The sequence below is a fragment of the Cervus elaphus genome, chromosome 28, assembly GCF_910594005.1.
Source record: "Cervus elaphus chromosome 28, mCerEla1.1, whole genome shotgun sequence".
Classification (NCBI taxonomy): domain Eukaryota; kingdom Metazoa; phylum Chordata; class Mammalia; order Artiodactyla; family Cervidae; genus Cervus; species Cervus elaphus.
The window spans coordinates 5,957,824-5,983,292 of NC_057842.1; the positions used below are offsets into that span (position 1 = coordinate 5,957,824).

A 25,469-nucleotide genomic window follows, 5' to 3' on the forward strand; every position below is an offset into this window, starting at 1 on the left:
TTCCACAGTTTACAGTGATCCACACAGTCTAATGCTTTGGCATAGTCAATAAAGCAGAATTAGATGTTTTTCTGGAACTCTCTTCTTTTTTCGATTACCAGCGAATCTTGGCAATTCAATCTCTGGTTCCTCCGCCTTTTCTAAAACTGGCTTGAACATCTTGAAATTCATGTATTGTTGAAGCCTAGCTTGAAGAATTTTGAGCATTATTTACTAGCATGTGAGATGAGTGAAATTGTGTGGTGGTTTGAGCATTCTTTGGCATTACCTTTGTTTAGGATTGGGATGAAAACTGATATTTTCCAGTTCTGTGGCCACTGCTAAGTTTTCCAAATTTCTTAGCATATTGAGTGCAGAATCTTCACAGCATCATCTTTTAGGATTTGAAATAGCTCAACTGGAATTCTATCACCTCTACTAGCTTTGTTCAGAGTGATACTTCCTAAGTCCCACTTGACTTCACATTCCAGAATATCTGGCTCTAGGTGAGTGATCACACCATCATGATTATCTTGGTCATGAAGATCTTTTATTGTATAGTTCTTCTGTGTATTCTTGCCACCTCTTCTTAATATCTTCTGCTTCTGTTGGGTCCATACCATTTCACAGGAGCTACGGATGCAAGACAGTGCAGGAGTGGCCAATAGGAGCTACCCCACGTCCAAGGTCAGTGGCAGAGACCGAGAGGAGCTACCCCACGTCCAAGGTAAGGAGCAGCTGCTGTGCTTTGCTGGAGCAGCCGCGAAAGAGATACCCCATGTTCAAGGTAAAAGAAACCCAAGTAAGATGTTAGGCCCTGAGAGAGGGCATCAGAGGGCAGACAGAGTGAAACCACAATCACAGACAACTGGCCATTCTGATCACATGGACCACAGCTTTTCTAACTCAATGAAACTAATCCATGCTGTGAGGGGCCAAGATGGACTGGTTATAGTGGAGAGGTCTGACAGAATACGGTCCACTGGAGAAGGGAATGGCACACCACCTCAGTATTCTTGCCTTGAGAACCCCATGAACAGTATGAAAAGGCAAAAAAGATAGGACACTGAAAGATGAACTCCCCAGGTCAGTAGGTGCCCAATATCCTACTGGAGATCAGTTGAAAAATAACTCCAGAGAGAATGAAGGGATGGAGCCAAAGCAAAAACAGCGCCCAATTGTGGATGTGACTGGTGATGGAAGTAAAGTCTGATGCTGTAAAGAGCAATATTGCATAGGAACCTGGAATGTTAGGTCCATGAATCAAGGTAAATTGGAAGTGGTCAAACAGGAGATGGTAAGAGTGAACGTCAATATTCTAGAAATCAACGAACTAAGATGGACTGAAATGGGTGAATTTAACTCAGATGATCATTATATCTACTACTGTAGGCACAAATCTCTTAGCAGAAATGGAGTAGCCATCATACTCTACAAAAGAGTCTGAAATGCAGTATTTGGATGTAGTCTCAAAAATTACAGAATGATCTCTGTTCGTTTCCAAGGCAAATCATTCAATATCACGGTAATCCAAGTCTATGCCCTGACCAGTAATGCTGAAAAAGCTGAAGTTGAATGGTTCTATGAAAACCTACAAGACCTTTTAGAACTGATACCCAAAAAAGATGTCATTTTCATTATAGGGTACTGGAATGCAAAAGTAGGAAGCCAAGAAATCCCTGGAGTAACAGGCAAATTTGACCTTGGAGTATGGAATGAAACAGGGCAAAAGCTAATAGACTTTTGCCAAGAGAATGCATTGGTCATAGCAAACACCCTCTTCCAACAACACAGGAGAAGACTCTACAGATGGACATCACCAGATTGTCAGCAGCAAAATCAGATTGATTATATTCTTTGCAGCCAAAGATGGAGAAGCTCTATACAGTCAGCAAAAAAAAAAGACTGAGAGCTGACTGTGACTCAGATCACGAACTCCTTATTTCCAAATTCACACTTAAATTGAAGAATGTAAGGGAAACCACTAGATCCTATAGAATTTAGTACATTCTTCTTAATGACATTTAGAAATTGATTATGGGAATTATATATAGTTTAGTATACACTAACTAATATATCCTAGAGGAGGTGGTATGTGGCTTTCACTAAAATCTAAAAGTTGCATGTATCAGCAAACAATTAAGCTTGCATAAGTATCCTGGGTAAGGTGATGTAATTTACTAGAAATTGAGGAGTATATTGTCAAACAAAAGTTTCACTAAAGGTAAAGAGCAAGACAGGCATTATTTAAGGTTATTGTATTAAGGGAAAGAGGCCAGAATTCAGTGTGAGCTTGACTTTGTTCCACTGTAACAAAGGATGAAAGAGTTTATAAAACTAGGACCTGTGATCACAGGCTATCCGTGTTTCTAATTTGTCTTACCCAAAACAAAAGTAAACTTTCTTAATCTTCAAGACAGGAGGTGGTTAAACAACTTGGATCAAGGTGTCTGCCGCACTTAAGCTTCTGTTCACCAGAGATCCAGAGGCAGGACCCTATCCTCTCTGGTGAGTTCATCACAAAGGGCATCATTCGGGTCCTTAAGAAGCTGCCCTGAACTGAAGAATTGGTAAGAATACATATATATATATATATATATATATATATATATATTAATATATATATATTTATATATGTTTATTTATATGTTTATAAATATATATTTATTTATTATATTTATTATTATATAAATATATATAAGTATATATTTATATATTTAATTAAATTATATATACATATATATTTAATTAATTTGTATTGAAGTACAGTTGCTTTTCACCAACAAAAATTAAATAAGGAAAAAAATATACTGGCATAGAATCTGCCTGCCAATACAGGAGACATGGGTTTGATCTCTGGGTAGGGAAGAGAAGGAAATGACAACCCACTCCAGTAACCTTGCCTGAAGAGTCCCATGGACTTTGTACACTGCATATCAATCTGTAGGGAAACTTGAAAGTCAAAGATTGAACTTCAGTTACTTTTATGATGTTAACTAGCCAGTATAAGTTCAGTCGTCCTTTGCAACCCCATGGACTGAAGCACACCAGCTTCCCTGTCCATCACCAATACCCAGACATTGCTCAAACCCATATCCATCAAGTCGGTGATGCCATCCAACCATCTCATCTTCTGTCATCCCCTTCTCCTCCTGCCTTCAATCTTTCCCAGCATCAGGGTATTTTTCAACGAATCAGTTCTTCGCATCAGGTGCCCAAAATATTGAAGCTTCAGCTTCAGCATCAGCCCTTCCAATGAATATTCAGGACTAATTTCCTTTAGGATTGATTGGTATGATCTTCTTGCACCACAGTTCAAAAGCATCAATTCTTTGGTGCTCAGCTTTCCTTATGGTCCAACTCTCACATCCATACAGGACTACTGGAAAAATCATAGCTTTGATTAGATGACCTTTGTCCAGAGTAATGTCTCTGCTTTTTAATACACTCTCTAGTTTGATCATAGCTTTTCTTCAAAGAGCAAGTGTCTTTTAATTTTATGGCTGTCATCACCATCTGCAGTGATTTAGGAGCCCAAGAAAATAAAGTCCTGTTTATTTTCTGTCTGTCTCTGTTTCCATTGTTTCCCCCATCAATTTGCCATGATAGATGGGGTAAATAGATGGGGGCAAATAGATGGAGAAACAGTGAAAACAGTAGCTGACTTTATTTTTCTGGACTCCAAAATCACTGCAGATGGTGATGAAGCCATGAAATTAAAAGACTCTTACTCCTTGGAAGGAAAATTATGACCAATCTAGACAGCATATTAAAAAGCAGAAACATCACTTTGTCAACAAAGGTCTGTCTAGTCAAGACTATGGTTTTTCCAGTGGTCATGTATGGATGTGAGAGTTGGACTATAAAGAAAGCTGAGTGCTGAAGAATTGATGCTTTTGAACTGTGGTGTTGGAGAAGACTCTTGAGTGTCCCTTGGACTGCAAGGAGATCCAACCAGTCCATCTTAAAGGAGATCAGTCCTGGATGTTTTTTGGAAGGACTGATGTTGAAGCTGAAGCTCCTATACTCTGGCCACCTGATGCAAAGAGCTGACTCATTTGAAAAGACCATGATGCTGGGAAAGATTGAGGGCAAGAGGAGAAGGGGACGGCAGAAGATAAGATGGTTGGATGGCATCACTGATTTAATGGACATGTGTTTGGGTGGACTCCGGGAGTTGGTGATGGACAGGGAGGCCTGGCATGCTGAAGTTCATGGGGTCGCAAAGAGTCAGACACGACTGAGAGACTGAACTGAATTGATGGGACTGGATGCCATGATCTTAGGATTTTGAATGTTGAGTTTTAGTGCAGCTTTTTCTCTCTTCTCTATCACCTTCATCAAAAGGTTCTTAAGTCCCTCTTCACTTTCTGCCATAAAGGTGGTGTCATTTGGATTTTTGAGATTATTGATATTTCTCCCAGCAATCTTGATTCCAACGTGTGCTTCATCCAGACCAGCGTTTCTCATTATGTATTCTGCATATAAGATAAATAAGCAGGGTGACAATATACAGCCTGACATACGCCTTTCCCAGTTTGGAACCAGCCCATTGTTCCATGTCTGGTTCTGATGGTTGCTTCTTGACCTTCATACTGATTTCTCAGGAGGCAGGACAGGTTGTCTTGTTTTCCCATCTCTTTAAGAATTTTCACAGTTTTGATCCACACAGTTAAAGGCTTTAGTGTCACCAATAAAGTGGAGGTAAAGGCTTTTTGTTTTTTCTGTAACTCTCTTGCTTTTTCTATGATTCAACAGATGCTGGCAATTTGATCACTGATTCTTCTGCCTTTTCTAAATTCATTGTGACTATCTGGAAGTTCACAGTTCACATACTGTTGAAGCCTTGCTTGGAGAATTTTGAGCATTACTTTGCTAGTGTGTGAGAAGAGTGAAATTGCGCAGTGGTTTGAATACTCTTTGACATTGCCTTTCTTTGGGATTTGAATGAAAACTGACCTTTTCCAGGCCTGTGGCCACTGCTGTGACTTCCAAATTTGCTGGCATATTGAGTGGAACACTTTATCAACATCATCTTTAAGGATTTGAAATGACTCAACTGAAATTCCATCATCTCAACCAACTTTGTTCATAGTAATGCTTCCTAAGTCCCATTTGACTTTGCATTCCATGGTGTCTGGCTCTAGGTGAGTGATCACACCATGGTGGTTATTTGGGTCATTAAGATTTTTTTAAAAAATAGTTCTGTGTATTCTTGCCACCTCTTTTTAGTATCTTCTGCTTCTGTTATGTCCATAGAGTTTCTGTCCTTTATCGTGCCGATCTTTGCATGCAATATTCCCTTGGTATCTCTAATTTTCTTGAAGAGATCTCTAGTCTTTCCCATTCTAGTTTTCTCCTCTATTTTTTTTTTTTTTTTTTTTTACCTTGATCACTGAGGAAGGCTTTCTTATCTCTCACTGCTATTCTTTGGAACTCTCCATTCAGATGGGTATATCTTTCCTTTTATCTTCTGCCTTTAGCTTCTCTTCTTTTCTCAGCTATTTGTAAGGCATCTTCAGACAACTATTTTGTATTTTTTCATTTCTTTTTCTTGGGGATGGTCTTTATCACTACCTCTTATACAATGTAACAAATGGCCGATATTAGTTTTTTGGGCACTCTGTCTCTCAGATCAAATCCCTTGAATCTGTTTAACACTTCCACTGTATAATCATAAGGCATTTGATTTATGTCATATTTGAATGGTCTAGTGGTTTTCCCTACTTTCTTCAAATTAAGTCTGAATTTTGCAGTAAGAAGTTCATGATCTGAGCCTCAGTCAGTTCCAGGTCTTGACTTTGCTGACTGTATAAAGTTTCTCGATCTTTTCTTTGATATCTGTCAAACCTCAACATGAATCAGCCATAGGTATGCATATACCCCCTCCCTTTTGAAATGCCCTCCCATTTGTTTTTGCCCTCCAAGAGTTTGTTTCCCCAGTACTGTCGAAGTCTGTAATCAAGTCTCACTGTGCTCCAAAGTCAAATTCTCTGGGGGTTCTCAGTCCCTTTGCCTGATCCTGAGATTGGGAAATCTGTTGTGGATCATGGAACTTTCTTAACAGTGTGAGAATTTCTTTGGTATAATTGTTCTGCAGTTTGTGGATTGTCTGCTCGCCTGCTGTATGGTGGGGCTAATGCCTACCTCCTCCACGAGGGCTTTTGCCACCTGCTGCATGACCAGGTCTACTACAGCTAGAGCTCCTGTCCCTGCAGCAAGCTACTGCTGACTGGTGCCTCCACAAGAGACCTTAAATAAATCCCCAGAGTATATAGCTCTATCCGAGAAGTACAGACTTAGAGGTTAAAGTAAAAAGTCCTTCATACAGCAGAATATGTGTCTGGTCTACCTTTCTGGCAATATCTCTCTCAACCTGCTCCTTTTCCCATTCATCCTCTGCTCCAAGAAACAATGACTTTGTAAGTGTCTGCAGTCGTGTATGGCTTCTTTTTAAAATCTTGATCAAAAGGCATCCTGGGAAGCTTCAGCCTGCTCTTTCCAGATACAGACAATTATTGCCAGTTTCTATACCATTTACACCTTTCTCTGCAAGCAGGTGCTTATGCATCTGCTGTTTGCTTTAAAATTTAGGTTTATGAAAGAAAAAAAAAAGTAATTATCCATTCTGGTATCTCTGGCACTTGGAAAAGCTACTAACACATACTGATGCTTAAAAAATATTTGTTAAATGAAAGGAAAAGTAACAGTGACTGAATGCACTAAATGGCAAGGATATCATATCTCTTAAGGACAGATAATCATTCCCAATTCCATTTAGGACAAATCATTAATACAATGCTAAAATTCCAAGTGATATAATGAATATCATTCAGTTTGTCAGAAACATAATTTATGATTGACTTTTTTCAATTTCTGATTATGTTCCACATGATTTGACAACAATAGTCTGTATTTAAGGTGTGCAAGTATACCATTTTAGAGCTTTCATTGCCAAAATGTAGATGGAATTTAAATGAAATTTCTAATTTGATTCAGTGAGCCATAGTAAAATCTTTTCTTGTTTGACAACTAAATTATTAAGCATAACCAGTTTGAATGCATTCAATAAAATAACAATCTTGCAGCCTTCTAGGTTTTGAATTTCGAGAATACAAATAATCACGTGTTCTACATGTTATTTTAAAACAATTTTTAGATGCTTATTTCTAATAAACATTTTGTCTTCCTAATATATGTTAGGTCTGTATTTCAGTTCTGACTCAAACTCACACGGTTTCTTTTTTTTTTTCCCAATGTTTAGCTAGCTTTTTTTTATCTGTTTCTTGATAATAGTTTCTTCAGCCAGATTTCTTCAACTTCTTGCTTCGTCTGGGCTTGCGCAGATTGTGCTAGGATTTTCTTTACAGAAACTATAAAGGAGGGATGATCCAGGGGCCACGAGGCAAATCACATTCCTGTTTCACACACAGTATATCAAACAGTGTGCACTTTCTTTACTCTATCTCTTCAGTTCCTTCATAGTGTTTATTTATTTTTTGTGTGGTTTGCCCAGATCCTGAAATCCTTCCCAATCATCTCTGCTCATTGGTTGTTGCTGTCATCTTTTACTTATTCATGCATCTATTTTTTCACCTACTATTTCCAGATCACATAACTGAAACCATCAATCAACGTGAAGAAAACATTAACCATACCATGACCCTGGAGTTGAAATTTCCACTCCTGACTGGACTCCAGGACTGAACGACTAACTTAATACAATGGTAATACCACCGGAATATCTAGTAGGCATCACAAATGTAACATGAACAAGCCAAAACACTCTGAGCAGCCCCACCTTTATTTTCCCTTATTTATGATGATAAATTAAAAAAACTTAACAGTAATTTATTTTTCCTTACCTTCATTGAATTTAGCAGCAGGTTCTGGCTACTTTACCCATAAAAGTAGCCCAGATGTGTCTGTTTATCACTATCTCAATTACTAACATTCAAGTCTGTCATAACTATTTCCCTCCCAAATGAGAATAATATTTTAACTGGTTTCCTTGTGCCAACACTCACTATACTGCCATGCACATCACATCTAGAGTGATTTTTGAAAATCTAATATGATTACAATATATAAATCAGTATGCCAACTTCTTGCAGTACTCCAAATAAAATCCAGCCTCTTTGGTGTATATGATACGACCCCTGACAACCCATCAGATAGCAACCCACATCACAACTTTCTTGCTTAATTAGTTTCCAGATACACTGGGCATCTTCAGTTCCCTAACACACTGAACTCACTCTAACCTGAGGGTTCTGTACCAGCAGCCCTCTCAACCTGGAATGTTATCACTGGGATGACTCTTACTTACTTAGACTTTAGTGTAAATGGAGACTCCTTGAAGTAGCTTATCTTAGCTTTCTGGTTACTCTCTCATATCACCCTGTTTTATTTTGCTGTAGGGAACTTATTAATGTATATACACACAGAGAAACATACATGCATATGAGTCCTTGTATATTTCTTATTTTTATTTGTTATTTCTCACAGTAGAAAATTGGCTATTAAGAGTGAGAACCTTGTCCTACCACTGCTTCTGTAACAACAAAACAGTATTTGGTACAAAATTAGACTACATTACAAATGTTAAGTGACTTAATGAATTCCTGGAATGCAGAGTATATTAGTATATAAAAATTACATAGAAGTAAAACTGCATGATAATATATTTTAAGAAGGAGAATTTTAGAAAGAAAAGAACTTAATCTATTTTAGAATTTATTTTTCTGAAATTATACATAAATGACCTTTAATCCTCAGAAAAAGTTGCTTATTAATCTAGTCATTATCAGTCAGGAGGCTAAAGATCCTGTTTATCTTACTGAATTGATTCTAATTAAATTCCTTTTAGGTGTATTTGGCTTTGGATATGGTAAGAATGTTTAAAAAAACTAAATTTATTATAAACAAATACTTAACTGTACAGCCTGGTGTTTTAAATTTCTTCTTAAGTAGAAAAGAAAAAAAATTAAGGGACTCAGCACTATTTCTGTAAGTACTGAAGCATAGTCTAACAAGGAAAATTGGAGGAAAGTCCTTTAATTTCAAATCAAGTCAGAATTATAGCTTGTTCATTTATAGCCAAAAATCAAACTTGTTGCCAAGAAGCCTGATCCAAAGAGCCTGGGAAGAAATCAACACTTCCACCAATGATGGGTTCAAGTCAGATAGAAATTTACACTTGACAGAAATGTCTTCTGTTCCTAGTTTCCATTTAGAGGAACCTTACCCTAAACAAGAACAACAACAAAACCCTTGGCCTCCTTACCCCTTCTGTTACTTTTCCCCAAAAATAGGTGCAATGAATTACTTGGGTGATAGGAAATAGCTTTTGGTTCAAAGTTCTCAGTTTAAGTGGAGCTAATCTTTCTGAAGTCCAGTTGACAAGAGCATATATTATTGTTTCCAACAGCACTGGCAGGTAAGAACCTAAGTATTCTAACCTGCAGACTGATAAGCCCTGTAGATCCTATACTAGCTATACTCTTCTAGATGCTATCATTAATCAGTTTAATATTTTGGTTCTCAAAAAAAAATTAAAAAAATATTTTGGTTCTCTGTTTGATGGATGTGCTATTACTACACATTGGTTCAAACTCAGACATGGAAGAAGAATGCTATTTCTTCAAACATGGACAGACCCAACAGGTTTAAGGTCTGTGTATCTATATTTAAGGTCTGTGTATCTGTAATATCAGAAATATACTTTCCCTCTATTCCTTCCACAGTATTACAGGTAGAGTCTGAGACAGTTATAGATTCTATGGAGATAAATTGGAAAGAACGTGTACTCAAGTCTTGAACTAAAAACTGAGAAGTAAGTACTTAAGATCTTGGACAAAACAGCTGGGTGGTAGGATGACCCTGCCTAGTGAGATTAGACAGAAAGGCCCCTGCTTCACCTTAGTGTCCACATACAGACTTCAGCACAAAGTTCAGATACAAGGCATGGAAGCAGCATGGTGGCTTGACACTTAATTTCCTATGTGAACAAATCCCTAGGAAATACTAGGTTTGCAGTGAAAGTCACTTAGTTGTGTCTGACTTGTTGTGATCCCATGAACTGCAGCTGTCTAGGCTCCTCTAGCCATGGGATTTTCCAGGTGAGAGTACCATAGTGGGTTGCCATTTCCTCCTAATCCTAGCTGTATTTTTTTCCTTAACTGAAAGTCTAGACCTACTGAACCTGTAAGTGTCTAATAACATGATGGGAAGTGTATGTTTATAAAGTAGGTGGAAGCTAATGGATATGTATGAAAAATTTGGAATAACACAGTTAGACCAACAGAGGGGCTCTCTTATTAATTAAAAATCCACTCAAAATTGTGATAAATTTTGTTAACTCAAGATATTTGCTTCCCAAATTATAAACTTCTGATTGTTTTATGGTTATTAAACATTTTTGTTTAGAAAATTATATATCTTAAAGTCTATATCCTATCATATTATATGTGCAAGTATATATAATATCTGAGGAATAAAATATATAATAATTACCTGAGAAAGTACATAGTTTTAAATAAAAATACACAAAATCAGATTTATCACATTCTCTTTACAGTGTTGTCACATATTTCTAGGAAACTTCTGCAACTGAAAATTGGCTTTGAAAATACATATTTTTGATGATGTGCAGAAGACAATGAGTCACAGGTATTAGCTTTCAATCCCCACTCTTCCTATCTCCACCTCCCCTCCACCATGGCCTTTGCATAAAGAACAAGACCATCAGCTGCATTTGATCTTTGGGATATTTAAAAATAGATACAATTTAATGACATTGCTACAAAGTAAGCTTGTTGACTGTCTGTGTGCTCAGTCCCTCAATTGTGTCTGGCTTTTTGCAACTCCATGGACTATTGCATAGCCTGGTAGGCTCCTCTGCCTACGGAATTTTTCAGGTAGGAATACTGAAGTGGATTGTCATTTCCTTCTCCAGGGGATCCTCCTCACCCAGGGGTTAATGATCTTTATTTTTTGCTATAATTTCTCAGCTTAATTAATTCAATAACAACCAGAAAACATAAGGATATTGTTGATGTTGGCATTTTAAAAACCATGGAATGTTAGAATGAGTCAATACCAAGTTTTATTTATGTATTTTTTAATCCTTGATCCCTCAGAGGATCCTTATAATTAATGGGTAGTTAATTAAATAATGCATTTCTTAATTAAATGTTAATATTGTTCAGTGTCCAAACATAAAGATCATGAGAAATGAAATGAAGTTGGTGAAATTACACCAAGTTGGTGTGGATTTCTTAAAACTGTGAGCCATATAAGTGTTAGAAATTATCCCTTATTATACTTTTAGCAATTTGTAGCCTATTTTCAGGTCATGAGCAATTGATAATAACAAAATTACCCTTTGTGATTACACACTTGCAGATTTCCTAACAGTCTGTCAGATGGAAAAACAATATGGAAACTCATTTTCCTATAATGCTCAGTCTAAGAAATGAATCTTATTTTTCTCTATATAATGAAGTAGGAGTTTATTAGGCATGCCATCAGAGTTGAAAGGAAAATCACAACAGACCTATTTCATGGTACAGTAGACTTTATATCACAGAGCACTTCAGAAAGGAGATATTAGATTTACAGAAATAATCCTGTTTCAGTTTTTAGTCAGAATTACAACACATTCAAAAGTCTGAGCACAAACTGACTCAAGCTTGAATTCATCAGGGAAACTATCTAAATTGGTTGGATTTTATGCTTTCAAATCAGCCCAATTCTTTGTAGACACTTGGTAATCATACACTAATCTCACTGCAGTAAAAGTATTTATTTATTCACAAAGAGCTGCACAGAACACTGAGAGGATGCTAATGAGATACTGTGCATGCAACCATTGGGAAGACGGGCTGTTCAATGTATTTTAACCACGGTGGAGCAGCAAGGGATTGATCATTAAATACGAGAAGTCAAATTTAGTTAACACGTAGAATTATTATTCTTGAAAGGACATAGAACAGAAAGTTAGTGATCTATTTCTTAATTCTACTTTTAAGTAGTATACGAAAATGGCCTTGTTAGGAAGAAAATGGCCATGCATTTTCCAAAAATTAAGACACCCAGTTCCACTATAACTAGTCCTGATGATCTATGTCTGTTATATTAGAGTGAAGAAAGGGGAAAAAAGAAGACAGCCAATGAGAAAAAGTTGAGTATAACCAAAAAAGGACAAATAGTTATATGCATAAAGAATTTAGTTTGATATTTAAATTTCTAAGGCAATTTCCTTAGATTAATCTTCTCAGGAGGACTAAGGAAAAGTCCTCCAACAAATAATTTATATATATTTCTAAACCAAGAATAAGATATTACTTCTGAATATCTGTATATACAAAACTACAGTCTCTGAACAATAGGTATCTAGAACAGAGATTAAAGTAAGAAAATATCATGATATCTAATGAAATCTAAGATGTTACAGATTACTAGGGACTTCCCTGATAGCTCAGCTGGTAAAGAATCTGCCTGCAATGTGGGAGACTCTGGTTCAATTATTGGGTTGGGAAGATCCCCTGGAGAAGGGATAGGTAACCCACTCCAGTATTCTTGGGTTTCACTTCTAGCTCAGACAGTAAAGAATCCATCTGCAATGCGGGAGACCTGGGTTCGATACCTGGGTTGAGAAGGTCCCCAGGAGGAGGGCATGGCAACTCACTTTAGTATTATTGTCTGGAGAACGCCATGGACAGAGTAGCCTGGAGGTCTACAATCCACCGAGTTGCAAAGTGTCAGACAGACACTTACTCACTCAGACTAAGCACAGAGGCATAGATTACTAAATGAACTATAGATTGATAAACACAACACTGATTTTGGGGCATTCCCTGGCATAGAAACGATAAAAGATCAAGAAAAGCAAGAAGTGTGCTAAAATGTGTGAGGTACTTCGTAACCAGAAATAAATGACTGATATTCTGGATGAATTAGTCATAGTCCAGAGAGTAAACAGTAACAACATTAGCAATCTGGACAGGGAACTTCTCATATAAAGAGTTAACAAGAAAAATGGATTACTAAGAGGACTGAGGATTAGCACTGCTGCAGCATTCCTCAGGTCTATCCACTATGGTGGGAGACATATCCAAACACATGGAGAGACTAACGCTGGAAGAGTTCCATTGCAGAGAGAATACTCTCTTCTCTCAAAGATATGGTGTTTTACCTATTTTTCAAATTTGATGGAGCTACTTGTCTTTGATGATTTTGATATCTTGTGTTATTTATCATGGAATTAGTACAGAGACAACTAATAACGCAATCACAGATTCAGTAAAGTATACTCTTCTCTCCATTCTACCACAGGCTAGGAAGTTGACCCCACCATAGAGTTACAAAGGACTGGGAAATAGACTATTGGAGGGCACAAACCAGGACCCAGGAGAAAGGAGCAGTGACTCCACAAGAGACTGATAAAGACCTGCTTGTGAGTGTCCAGGAGTCTCCAGTGGAAGCATGGGTCAGTGGTGGCCTGCTGCAGGGTTGGGGGTCCTGAGTGTAGCAGGACATGCATGGGATCTTTGAAAAAGGTCACCACTGTCTTCGTAACCTCCACTGTAATTTGGCCCCAGGTAAATACCAGGGATGGAACACAGCTCCACCCATGAGCAGAAAATTGGATTAAAGACCCAGTTTCCCCCTCAGTCAATATCTCCCATCATAAAGCTTCCATAAGACAGACTGAAACTGCAATCACAGAGAACTAATCAATCCAATCACATGGACCACAGCCCTGTCTAAATCAGTGAAACTATGAGTCATGCCCTGTAGGGCAACCCAGGATGATGGGTCATGGTGGAGAGTTCTGACAAAATGTGGTCCACTGGAGAAGGGAATGGCAAACCACTTCAGGATTTTGCCTTGAGAATCCCATGAACAGTATGAAAGGACAAAAAGATAGGACACTGAAAGAGAAACTCCCCAGGTCGGTAGGTGCCCAATATACTCCTGGAGATCAGTGGAGAAATAACTCCAGAAAGAATGAAGGGATGGAGCCAAAGCAAAAACAATACCCAGTTGTGGATGGGACTGGTGATAGAAGCAAGGTCCAATGCTGTAAAGAGCCATAATGCATAGGAACCTGGAATGTTAGGTCCATGAATCAAGGCAAATTGGCAGTGGTGAAACAGGAGATGGCAAGAGTGAATGTCGACATTCTAGGAATCAGTGAACTAAAATGGACTGGAATGGGCGAATTTAACTCAGATGACCATTATACCTACTACTGTGGGCAGGAATCCCTTAGAAGAAATGGAGTAGCCATCACAGTCAGCAAAAGAGTCTGAAATGCAGTACTTGCATGCAATCTCAAAAATGACAGAATGATCTCTGTTTGTTTCCAAGGCAAACCATTCAATATCACGGTAATCCAAGTCTATGCCCTGACCAGTAATGCTGAAAAAGCTGAAGTTGAATGGTTCTAAGAAGTCCTACCAGGCCTTTTAGAACTAATACCCAAAAAAGATGTCCTTTTCATTTTGGGGACTGGAATGCAAAAGTAGGAAGCCAAGAAACACCTGGAGTAAAAGGCAAATTTGACCTTGGGGTACAGAATGAAGCAGGGCAAAAGCTAATAAGAGTTTTGCCAAGAGAACATACTGATCATAGCAAACACTCTATTCCAACAACAAAAGAGAAGACTCCACACATGGACATCACCAGAAGTTCAGCACAAAAATCAACTTGATTATATTCTTTGCAGTCAAAGACAGAAAAGCTCTATACAGTCAGCAAAAGCAAGACTGGGAGCTGACTGTGGCTCAGATCATGAAATCCTTATTGCCAAATTCAGAGTTAAATTGAAGAAAGTAGGGGAAACCACTAGACCATTCAGGTATGACCTAAATAAAATCTCTTATGATTATACAGTGAAAGTGAGAAATATATTTAAGGGACTATATCTGATAGAGAGAGTGCCTGATGAATTATGGCTAGAGGTTCATGACACTGTACAGAAGACAGGGATCAAGACGATCCCCAAGAAAAAGAAATGCAAAAAAGCAAAATGGCTGTCTGAGGAAGCCTTACAAATAGCAGTAATAAGAGAAGTGAAAAGCAAAGGAGAAAAGGAAAGATATACCCATTTGAATGCAGAGGTCCAAAGAATAGCAAGGGGAGGTAAGAAAGCCTTCCTCAGTGATCAGTGCAAAGAAACAGAGGAAAACAATATAATGGGAAAAATTACAGATCTCCTCATGAAAATTAGAGATACCAAGGGAACATTTCAAGGCCCATGCAAAGATGGGCTCAATAAAGAACAGAAATAGTATGGACCTAACAGAAGCAGTTTAAGTATGATTTTGGCAATAAGGAGTTCAGGATCTGAGCCATAGTCAGCTCCTGGTCTTGTTTTTGCTGTCTGTATAGAGCTTCTCCATCTTTGGCTACAAAGAATATAATCAATCTGATATCGGTGTTGACCATCTGGTGACGTCCATGTGTAGAGTCTTCTCTTGTGTTGTTGGAAGAGGGTGTTTGCTATGACCAGTGTGTTCTCTTGGCAAAACTCTATTAGCCTTTGCCCTGCTTCATTCTGTACTTCAAGGTCAAATCTGCCTGTTACTCCAGGTGTTTCTTGACTTCTTACTTTTGCATTCCAGCCCCCTATAATGAAAAGGACATCTTTTTTGGGTATTAGTTCTAAAAGGCCTGGTAGGACTTCATAGAACCATTCAACTTCAGCTTTTTCAGCATTACTGGTCAGGGCATAGACTTGGATTACCGTGATATTGAATGGTTTGCCTTGGAAACAAACAGAGATCATTCTGTCATTTTTGAGATTGCATGCAAGTACTGCATTTCAGACTCTTTTGCTGACTGTGATGGCTACTCCATTTCTTCTAAGGGATTCCTGCCCACAGTAGTAGGTATAATGGTCATCTGAGTTAAATTCGCCCATTCCAGTCCATTTTAGTTCACTGATTCCTAGAATGTCGACATTCACTCTTGCCATCTCCTGTTTCACCACTGCCAATTTGCCTTGATTCATGGACCTAACATTCCAGGTTGCTATGCAATATTGCTCTTTACAGCATTGGACCTTGCTTCTATCACCAGTCCCATCTACAACTGGGTATTGTTTTTGCTTTGGCTCCATCCCTTCATTCTTTCCGGAGTTATTTCTCCACTGATCTCCAGGAGCATACTGGGCACCTACTGACCTGGGGAGTTTCTCTTTCAGTGTCCTATCTTTTTGTCCTTTCATACTGTTCATGGGATTCTCAAGGCAAAATCCTGAAGTGGTTTGCCATTCCCTTCTCCAATGGACCACATTCTGTCAGACCTCTCCACCATGACCTGACTGCCTTGGGTGGCCCCACAAGGCATGTCTTAATTTCATTGAGTTAGACAAGACTGTGGTCCTGTGATTAGATTGGCTAGTTTTCTGTGATTACGGTTTTAGTGTGTCTGCCCTCTGATGCCCTCTCACAATACCTACCATCTTACTTGGGTTACTCTTACCTTGGACGTGGGGTGTCTCTTCACGGCTGCTCCAGCAAAGCGCAGCCTCTGCTCCTTACCTTGGACGAGGGGTATCTTCTCACAGCTGTCCCTCCTGACCATGAACGTGGAGTAGCTCCTCTCGGCCCTCCTGTACCCACGCAGCAGCTGCTCCTTGGAGGTGGGGTAGCTCCTCTAGGGCAGGGCCCCTGACCTCCAGGGTGGGGTAGTTCCTCTCAGCTGCCCCCCCTGACCTCTGGTGTGGGGAAGCTCCTCTAGGCTGCCGCTCCTGCGCTGTCGCAGCCTGGTGCTCTTGGTCGCTACCCCTGACTTTGGACGAGGGGTAGCGCCTCACAGCCATGCTTCTGCGTGGTCAGTTGCAGCCGGTGCGCTTTTGCACGGTCTGTCACAGCCGGTGCGCTTGGCCACAGGACTGGAAAATGTCAGTTTTCATTCCAATCACTAAGAAAGGCAATCCCCAGGAATGCTCAGACTACCACACAATTGCACATATCTCACATGCTAGTAAGGTAGTGCTCAAAATTCTCCAAGCCAGGCTTCAGCAATACGTGAACTGTGAACTTCCAGATGTTCAAGCTGGTGTTAGAAAAGGCAGAGGAACCAGAGATCAAATTGCCAATATCTTCTGGATCATCAAAAAAGGAAGAGCGTTCCAGAAAAACATCTATTTCTGCTTTATTGACTACACCAAAGCCTTCGACTGTGTGGATCATAATAAACTGTGGAAAATTCTGAAGGAGATGGGAATACCAGACCACCTGACCTACATCTTGAGAAACCTGTATGCAGGTTTGGAAGCAACAGTTAGAACTGGACATGGAACAACAGACTGGTTCCAAATAGGAAAAGGAGTATGTCAAGGCTGTATATTGTTACCATGCTTATTTAACTTATATGTAGAGTACATCATGAGATGCTGGGCTGGAAGAAACACAACCTTGAATCAAGACTGCCGGGAGAAATATCAATAACATCAGATATGCAGATGACACCACCTTTATGGCAGAAAATGAAGAGGAACTAAAAAGCCTCTTGATGAAAGTGAAAAAGGAGAGTGAAAAAGTTGGCTTAAAGCTGAACATTCAGAAAACTAAGATCATGGCATCCGGTCCCATCACCTCATGAGAAATAGATGGGGAGACAGTGGAAACAGAGTCAGAATTTATTTTGGGGGGCTCCAAAATCACTGCAGATGGTGACTGCAGCCAGGAAATTAAAAGACGCTTACTCCTTGGGAAGAAACTTATGACCAACCTACATAGCATATTAAAAAGCAGAGACATTACTTTGCCAACAAAGGTCTGTCTAGTCAAGACTATGGCTTTTCCAGTGGTCATGTATGGATGTAAGAGTTGGACTGTGAAGAAAGCTGAGCGCTGAAAAATTGATGCTTTTGAACTGTGGTATTGGAGAAGACTCTTGAGAGTCCCTTGGACTGCAAAGAGATCCAACCAACCCATCCTGAAGGAGATAAGTCCTGGGTGTTCATTGGAAGGACTGATGCTGAAGCTGAAACTCCAATACTTTGGCCACCTCATGTGAAACGTTGACTCGTTGGAAAAGACCCTGATGGTGGGAGGGATTGGGGGCAGGAGGAGAAGGGGATGACAGAGGATGAAATGGATGAATGGCATCACCGACTCAATGGGCATGAGTTTGAGTAAACTCCGGGAGTTTTTGATGGACAGGGAGGCCTGGCATGCTGCAATTCTTGGGGTAGCAAAGAGTCAGACACGACTGAGTGACTGAACAGAACTGAATTGAACAGAAGCAGAAAATATTAAGAAAAGGTGGCAAGAATGCACAGAACTATACAAAAAAGATCTTCATGACACAGATAATCATGATGGTGTGATCACTCACCTAGAGCCAGACATCCTGGAATGTCAAGTCAAGTGGACCTTAGGAAGCATCACTACAAACAAAGCTATTGGAGGTGATGGGCTTCCAGTTGAGCTATTTCAAATCCTGGAAGACAATGCTGTGAAAGTGCTGCACTCAATATGCCAGCAAATTTGGATAACTCAACAGTGGCCACAGAACTGGAAAAGGCCAGTTTTCATTCCAATCCCAAAGAAAGGCATTGCCAAACAATGCACAAACTACTGCACAATTGCACTCATCTTACACACTAGTAAAGTAATGCTTAAAATTCTCCAAGCTAGGCTTCAGCAATATGTGAAACGTGAGCTTCCAGATGTTCAAGCTTGTTTTAGAAAAGGCAAAGGAACAAGAGATCAAATTGCCAACATCTGCTGGATCATCGAAAAAGCAAGAGAGTTCCAGAAAAATAAAAAATAAACAACAACAACACATATATTTCTGCTTTATTGACTATGCTAAAGCCTTTGACTATGTGGATCACAATAAACTGGAAAATTCTTCAAGAGATGGGTATACCAGACCACCTGACCTGCCTCTTTAGAAATCTGTATGCAGGTTGGGAAGCAACAGTTAGAAGTGGACATGGAACAACAGCCTGTTTCCAAAAAGGAAAAGGAGTACATCAAGGCTGTATACTCTCACCCCACTTATTTAACTTATATGCGGAGTACATAATGAGAAACGCGGGGCTGGATAAAGCACAAGCTGGAATCAAGATTGCCGGGAGAAATATCAATAACCTCAGATATGCAGATGACACCACCCTTATTGCAGAAAGTTAAGAAGATCTAAAGACCCACCTGATCAAAGTGAAAGAGGAGAGTGAAACTTTGACTTAAACCTCAACATTCAGAAAACAAAGATGATGGCATCTGGCCCTATCATTTCTTGCCAAATAGATGGGGAAACATTGGTAGACTCTATTGTTTATGGGCTCCAAAATCACTGCAGATAGTGATTGCAGCCATGAAATTGAAAGACACTTAACTCCTCGGAAGGAAATTTATGGCCAACCTAGACAGCATATTAAAAAGCAGAGACATTACATTGCCAACAAAGGTCCATCTAGTCAAGGCTATGGTTTTTCCAATAGTTATGTATGGATGTGAGAGTTGGACTACAAAGAAATCTGAGTGATGAAGAATTGATGTCTTTGAACTGTGGTGCTGGAGAAGCCTCTTGAGAGTCCCTTGGACTGCAAGCAGATCCACCCAGTCCATCCTAAAGGCAATCAGTCCTGAGTATTCATTGGAAGGACTGATGTTTAAGCTGAAATCCAATACTTTGGCCACCTGTTGCTGGGAAAGATTGAAGGTGAGAAGAGAATGGGACAACAGAGAATGAAACGGTTGGATGGCGTCACTGAATGAATGAACATGAGTTTGAGTAAACTCTGGGAGTTGGTGATGGACATAGAGGCCTGGTGTGCTGCAGTCCATGGTTTTGCAAAGAGTTAGACATGACTAAGGGACTTAACTGAACTGACTGAGCAAGTTACCTGTATGAAGGTAGAGTTAAAATCCTCAATCAGGTTGCTATTTCCTGGCTGTTAGTCTAATTTATGTAAAAGCCATTGAATTGTTAAACTTAATGGTAATTAGTAACACCATCTTGTACACCCTATTGCTAACTTCTCTCATGCTACTAGAAACCATTCCTATTGTACTGAAGAATTGATTACATGAGAAATCTTCTTTCAATACCAATTCTCTTATCTTGGATGATGCCAACTCCATTTGGATCACTACCCAATCAGTGTATACCTCATTTTCTTAACATTCTGTTTCCCAATTAGCTTACATTCCGTTCACATTAAATACTCTCATGGCTAAGACATGGATGTTTTCTTTAACATCACACTGTTCCATCTCTTAACTGATAAACACAGATGTGTTCTGTTGATACAATGTTACTCAGTTGACGATGTGATGTCTATCACCTATCCTTGTTGCTTATTCTCAACACTTATACTCTGGCCCCCAGGCCTTTGTACTTTTTTCTTTTATTCCAAAAAACTACTATTTTGCAAATATTTAAATTATTTTGCTGAATTTTTTAGTAACATTCACAAGTAAACTTTGATCAGAGCTCCCAAGTGTGTATCAATGTGCCAATGCACAGGTTCTGGGTGGACCTAGATTTTGATCCCTTTAGCCTAAGGCCAGGTGGCGATTTCTAGAATTGTCAGATACTGCAGGGCAGCTATTGCTGGCTTCTAGGAGCCTTGTCAGTATATATCAAGTGTCATAAGTTGTTACTAATTTTTATGTGTACTTTACTATGATTAAATATATATATATATATATATATATATATATATATATATATATATATATATAGGCAAACATTGCTTTGAATTAATGTGATAATTTCTTTTGCTGATGCTAAACTCTGCTAATCAATTCTGGGGTCTGTAAAATTCTGATGTTATTGATGAACAATTCTTAAATACAACACGACACTATAAAATTTCTCTATATTCCCGTAATCTTGCTAACATTTTGATAATTTTGCTAACATTACACTCTTTAAAGAGAAAACCTGACTTTATACCACACAGAGAGTACGAGGAGAATGCTACCAAAGTCAAGATGTCTCCCTCATCTCTTGAATATACAAATTTCTGTTTTTTATCAATTTTCCTTGTCAGCATTTTAAAATATGTACATGGAAAGAAAGAAAAACAATACAGAAAATCTCCACTATACATCGTCTCTGATTTTTTCTTCTCTCACTCTTTTCTGTCAACCTAATTAAAAGATTTATCTACATCCATTACCTCATCCATTTCCTCAATCAATTTCAGTCACGCAACAAATATCCTCTGTCTCTACAGAAATTGCTCTTCCCCAACATTTCCTTATTAGAGATAAACTCCATTTGTCATCTTTGAGTCCTAATTTTACATAATCTTGACATTGCATTTCTTAGTATAGATTTGTCTCCGCTTTTAAATGAACTCTTCTCTATGTTAGAGTTTTCACTGGTTTTCTCTTTTGTCTTATCTGTCTCCTTACATAGCTTCCCATTTTTACTCATATCTTGAATATTGACAAGCTTCAAAATTTTTACAACAAAATTTGGTGATATAATATCCTCATGATTACACATAAAACACACATGACACCATCAACCTCCATCAACAATTGTCCAAAAGAAATCTAAAGGTTGATGACCTATATGTCATGTGAATCTTCACAAGTGGTAATCAAAGAAAGTAATAAAATATCCCATGGACTTTAAAAGAAGAGAATCACATATAACTACATATCCACTGGAAAGCCCAAAAACAATTTGAAAGCAAAAGTGGACTTAAAGTGTTTATCTACTCCTAGAAAGAGTGAGTACAAATGTCAAAATGTCTTCAGAGAATTATAATCACATAAACTCTCAAAACTTAGAGTTTTATTGCAACTTCCATCCTGCCTGGACCCCTCACCCTGGGAGAAATTGTTCCAATTGAAGTAGAAATCTAGCAAGATAAGGACAATAAATGTGAAAGAAGGAAAATTAAAAAAGATAAACTTAGGGGAGAGGGACAGATCTAATACATCTCAGGGGCAAGAAACCATATAATAGAATTATAAACAAAGGTAAAGAGAGAATCCTAGGAAGAGACCAAAGTACTCTGAAAAAAAATTACTTCTTTTTCAGAATATTTAAAAAGTATTAACACATGAACACTAGCAGCAGAAAGTATCAAGGTTAATACCAATATAAATTTATTAAAAGAAAAGGAATAAAACATGATATTTTCTTATAGGCAACAGAAAATCCTAAAATAATAAAAGCAAAAAATCAGATCAAATTTGTGATGTATTATTTCAGAATAAACTCAAAACATGAAGAAAGCATATAAGGAAAGAATGAAAAAAGAACACAAATAAAAACACAATTATGAGATCACATGATTCTGGAAAGAAACAGTAAAATAGTGAATTTCCAAAAAGAATAAAACAAAGAATGAACATAGAAAATAACTACTTAGAGTAACTAGAATATTGAAAAATTAAATGAAAAAAATTAAGAAAGAGATACAAATAATCTGAGAGAAATATGCAAGTATTGAAAAAAAGGCAAAGCAGAGTGTATATAAATTAAACATTCTCTGAAATATAAAACAAAATCAAGGAAAACAGACATAAAAAACTGCAAGAAAAATTTACTGAAAAATAAAATATTCTGAAACTACACGGAAAGATCACAGACTATACAGACAAAACAGTCAATCTAGTAAAATTGTGGTTGCTGTTCAGTCTCTCTGTAGTGTCCAACTCTTTGTGATCCCATGGACTGCAACACACCAGGATTTCCTGGCGGTCACTACCCCCCAGAGTCTGCTCAAACCTGTGTCCATTGAGTGGCTTATGCCACCCGATCATCTCATTCTCTGTTACCCACTTGTGCTCTTGACCTCAATCTTGTACAGAATCTGGGTCTTTTCCAATGAGTCGTTTCTTCGCATTAGGTGACCCAAGTATTGGAGCTTCAGCTTCAGCATCAGCCCTTCCAGGGAATATTAAAGAGTGATTTCTTTTAGGATTGACTAGTTTGATCTCCTTACTGTCCCAGGACCCCCTCAAGCGTCTTTTCCAGTACCAAAATTTGAAAGCATCAATTTTTCAGTGCTCAACCTTCTTTATGATCCAACTCTCACTTCTATACATAACTACTGGAAAAACCATACTTTTGGTTATAAGGACTTATGCAGCAAAGTAATGTCTCTGCTTTTTAATACTCTATTTAAATTTGTCATAGTTTTTCTTCCAAGGAGTAAGTGTCTTTTAATTTAATGACTGCAGTCACCATTCACAGTGAGTTTGGAACACAAGAAAATAAAATCTATCACTGCTTCCATTTTTTCCCCATCTTTTTGACATGAAGGGATGAGACTGGAGGCCATGATGTTCATTCTTTGATTGTAGAGCTTTAAGCCAGCTTTTCCTCTCTCCCCTTTCACTTTTATCAAGAGGCTCTTTAGTTCCTCTTCACTTTCTGCACTTAGGGTGGGGTCATTTGCATATCTGAGATTCTTGATATTTATCCTGGCAATCTTGATTCTAGCTTGAGCTTCCAGCCCAGGATTTCACATGATGTACTCTCCATATAAGTTAAATAAGCAGGGTGACAATATATAGCCTTGGCATATTCCTTTCACAAATTTGAACCAGTCCATTTTTCCATGTCTTGTTCTAACTTTTGCATCTTGATCCACATGCAGGTTTCTCAGGTGGCAGGAAGATGCCCTGGTATTCCCATCTATTTAAGAATTTTCCACAGTTTGTTGTGATTTACACAGTCAAATGCTTTAGCATAGTCAATGAAACAGAAGTAGATGTTTTTTTTTGGAACCCCCTTGCATTTTCTATGATCCAACAGATGTTGGCAATTTTATGTCTTGTTTCTCTGCTTTTTCTAAATCCAGCTTGGATATCTGGAAGTTCTTGGTTAACCTACCACTGAAGTCTAGCTTGAAGGATTTGAAGTATTAACTTGCTAAAATGTGGAATGAGATCAGTGGTTCGGTAGTTTGAACCTTTTTTGGCATTGCCTTTCTTTGGGATTGGAATTAAAACTGACCTTTTCCTGTCCTGTTGGCCACTGTTGTGTTTTCCAAATTTGCTGGCCTATTGAGTGCAGCACTTTAGCAGCATCATTTTAAAAGATTTGAAATAGTTCAGCTAGAATCCCATCACCTCCTCTAGCTTTGTTCCTAGTAATGCTTCCAAAAGCCTTCTTGACTTCACACTCCAGATTGTTTGGTTCTAGGTGAGTGATAACACCACAGTGGTTATACAGGTCATTAAGACTTTTGCATACAGTTTTTCTGTGTATTCTTGCCACCTCTTCTTAATATTTTCTTCTGTTATGTCCATACTGTTTCTGTCCTTTATTGTGGCTATCTTTGCATGAAATATTTCTTTGGTGTCTTTTTTTTTTTTTTTTTTAATAGATCTCTAGTCTTTCCCATTTTATTGCTTTCTATTTATTTATCTTTGCATTGTTCACTTGAGAAGCCTTTGTTATCTCTCCTTGCTTTTTTTGGAGCTCTGCATTCAGATGGGTATAGCTCTCCTTTTCTCCTTTTGGCTGCAAATAATTTAATCAATCTTATTTTGGTCTTGACCACCTGTTTACATCCATGTGTAGAGTTGTCTCTTATTTTGCTGGAAGAGGGTGTTTGCTATAACCAGTGTGTTCTCTTAAAAAACAAACAAACAAAAAAACTCTCTTAGCCTTTGTCTTGCTTCATTTTTTAATCGAAGGTCACACTTGCCTGTTGTTCCAGGTATCTCTTGACTTCCTACGTTTGCATCCCAGTACCCTATGATGAGAAGGATATCTTTTTTTGTTGTTTGTTTGTTTGTTTTTATGTTAGCTCTATAAAGTCTTTTAGGTCTTCACAGAACCATTCGACTTCATCTTCTTCAACATTAGTGGTTGGGGCATAGACTTGGGTTACTGTGATATTAAATATTTTCCTTTGCAAATGAACTGAGTTCATTCTTCTTCTTCTTTTTTTTTTTTTTTTTGAGATTGCACACAAGTACTGCATTTCAGACTCTTCTGTTAACTATGTGGACTACTCGATTTCTTCCAAGGGATTTTTGCCCACAGTAGTAGCTAAAATGGTCATTTGAGTTAAATTCACACATTCTCATCCATTTGGAGTTGGTGATGGACAGAGAGGCCTGGCCTGCTGCAGTTCATGGGGCTGCAAAGAGTCAGATACAACTGAACTGAACTGAACTGATTCCTAAAATGCCAGTGTTACTCTGGCCATCTCCTGTTTGTCTACTTCCAACTTACTTTCATTCATGGACCTAAAATTTCAGGTTCCTATGCAGTATTGTTCTTTATGGCATCAGACTTTACTTTCACCACTAGACCCATTCAAATTAGGGCATCCTCTCAGCTTTGGCTCAGTCTCTTCATTCTTTCTGGAGCTATTTCTCTGATCTTCTGCAGTAGCATACCAGACACCTACTGACCTGGGACGTTCATCATTCAGTGTTATATCTCTTTTCTTTTTCACACTGTTCATGGCATTCTCTCAGCAAAAATTCTGAAGTGATTTGCATCTTCTCCACTGGACCACGTTTTGTAGTAAA

At 38.3% G+C, this 25,469-nt stretch overlaps 1 long non-coding RNA gene across 1 annotated transcript; it reads right to left on the reverse strand.

Annotated features, from left to right (window-relative positions):
• Window positions 1-1,824: 1,824 nt before the first annotated feature.
• Window positions 1,825-14,872, reverse strand: LOC122685293. Its single transcript, XR_006338343.1, has 3 exons — window positions 14,839-14,872; window positions 14,166-14,168; window positions 1,825-1,970 (listed from the first exon to the last, which is right to left on the reverse strand). It is a non-coding gene; the product is annotated as an uncharacterized LOC122685293 (long non-coding RNA).
• Window positions 14,873-25,469: the final 10,597 nt, after the last annotated feature.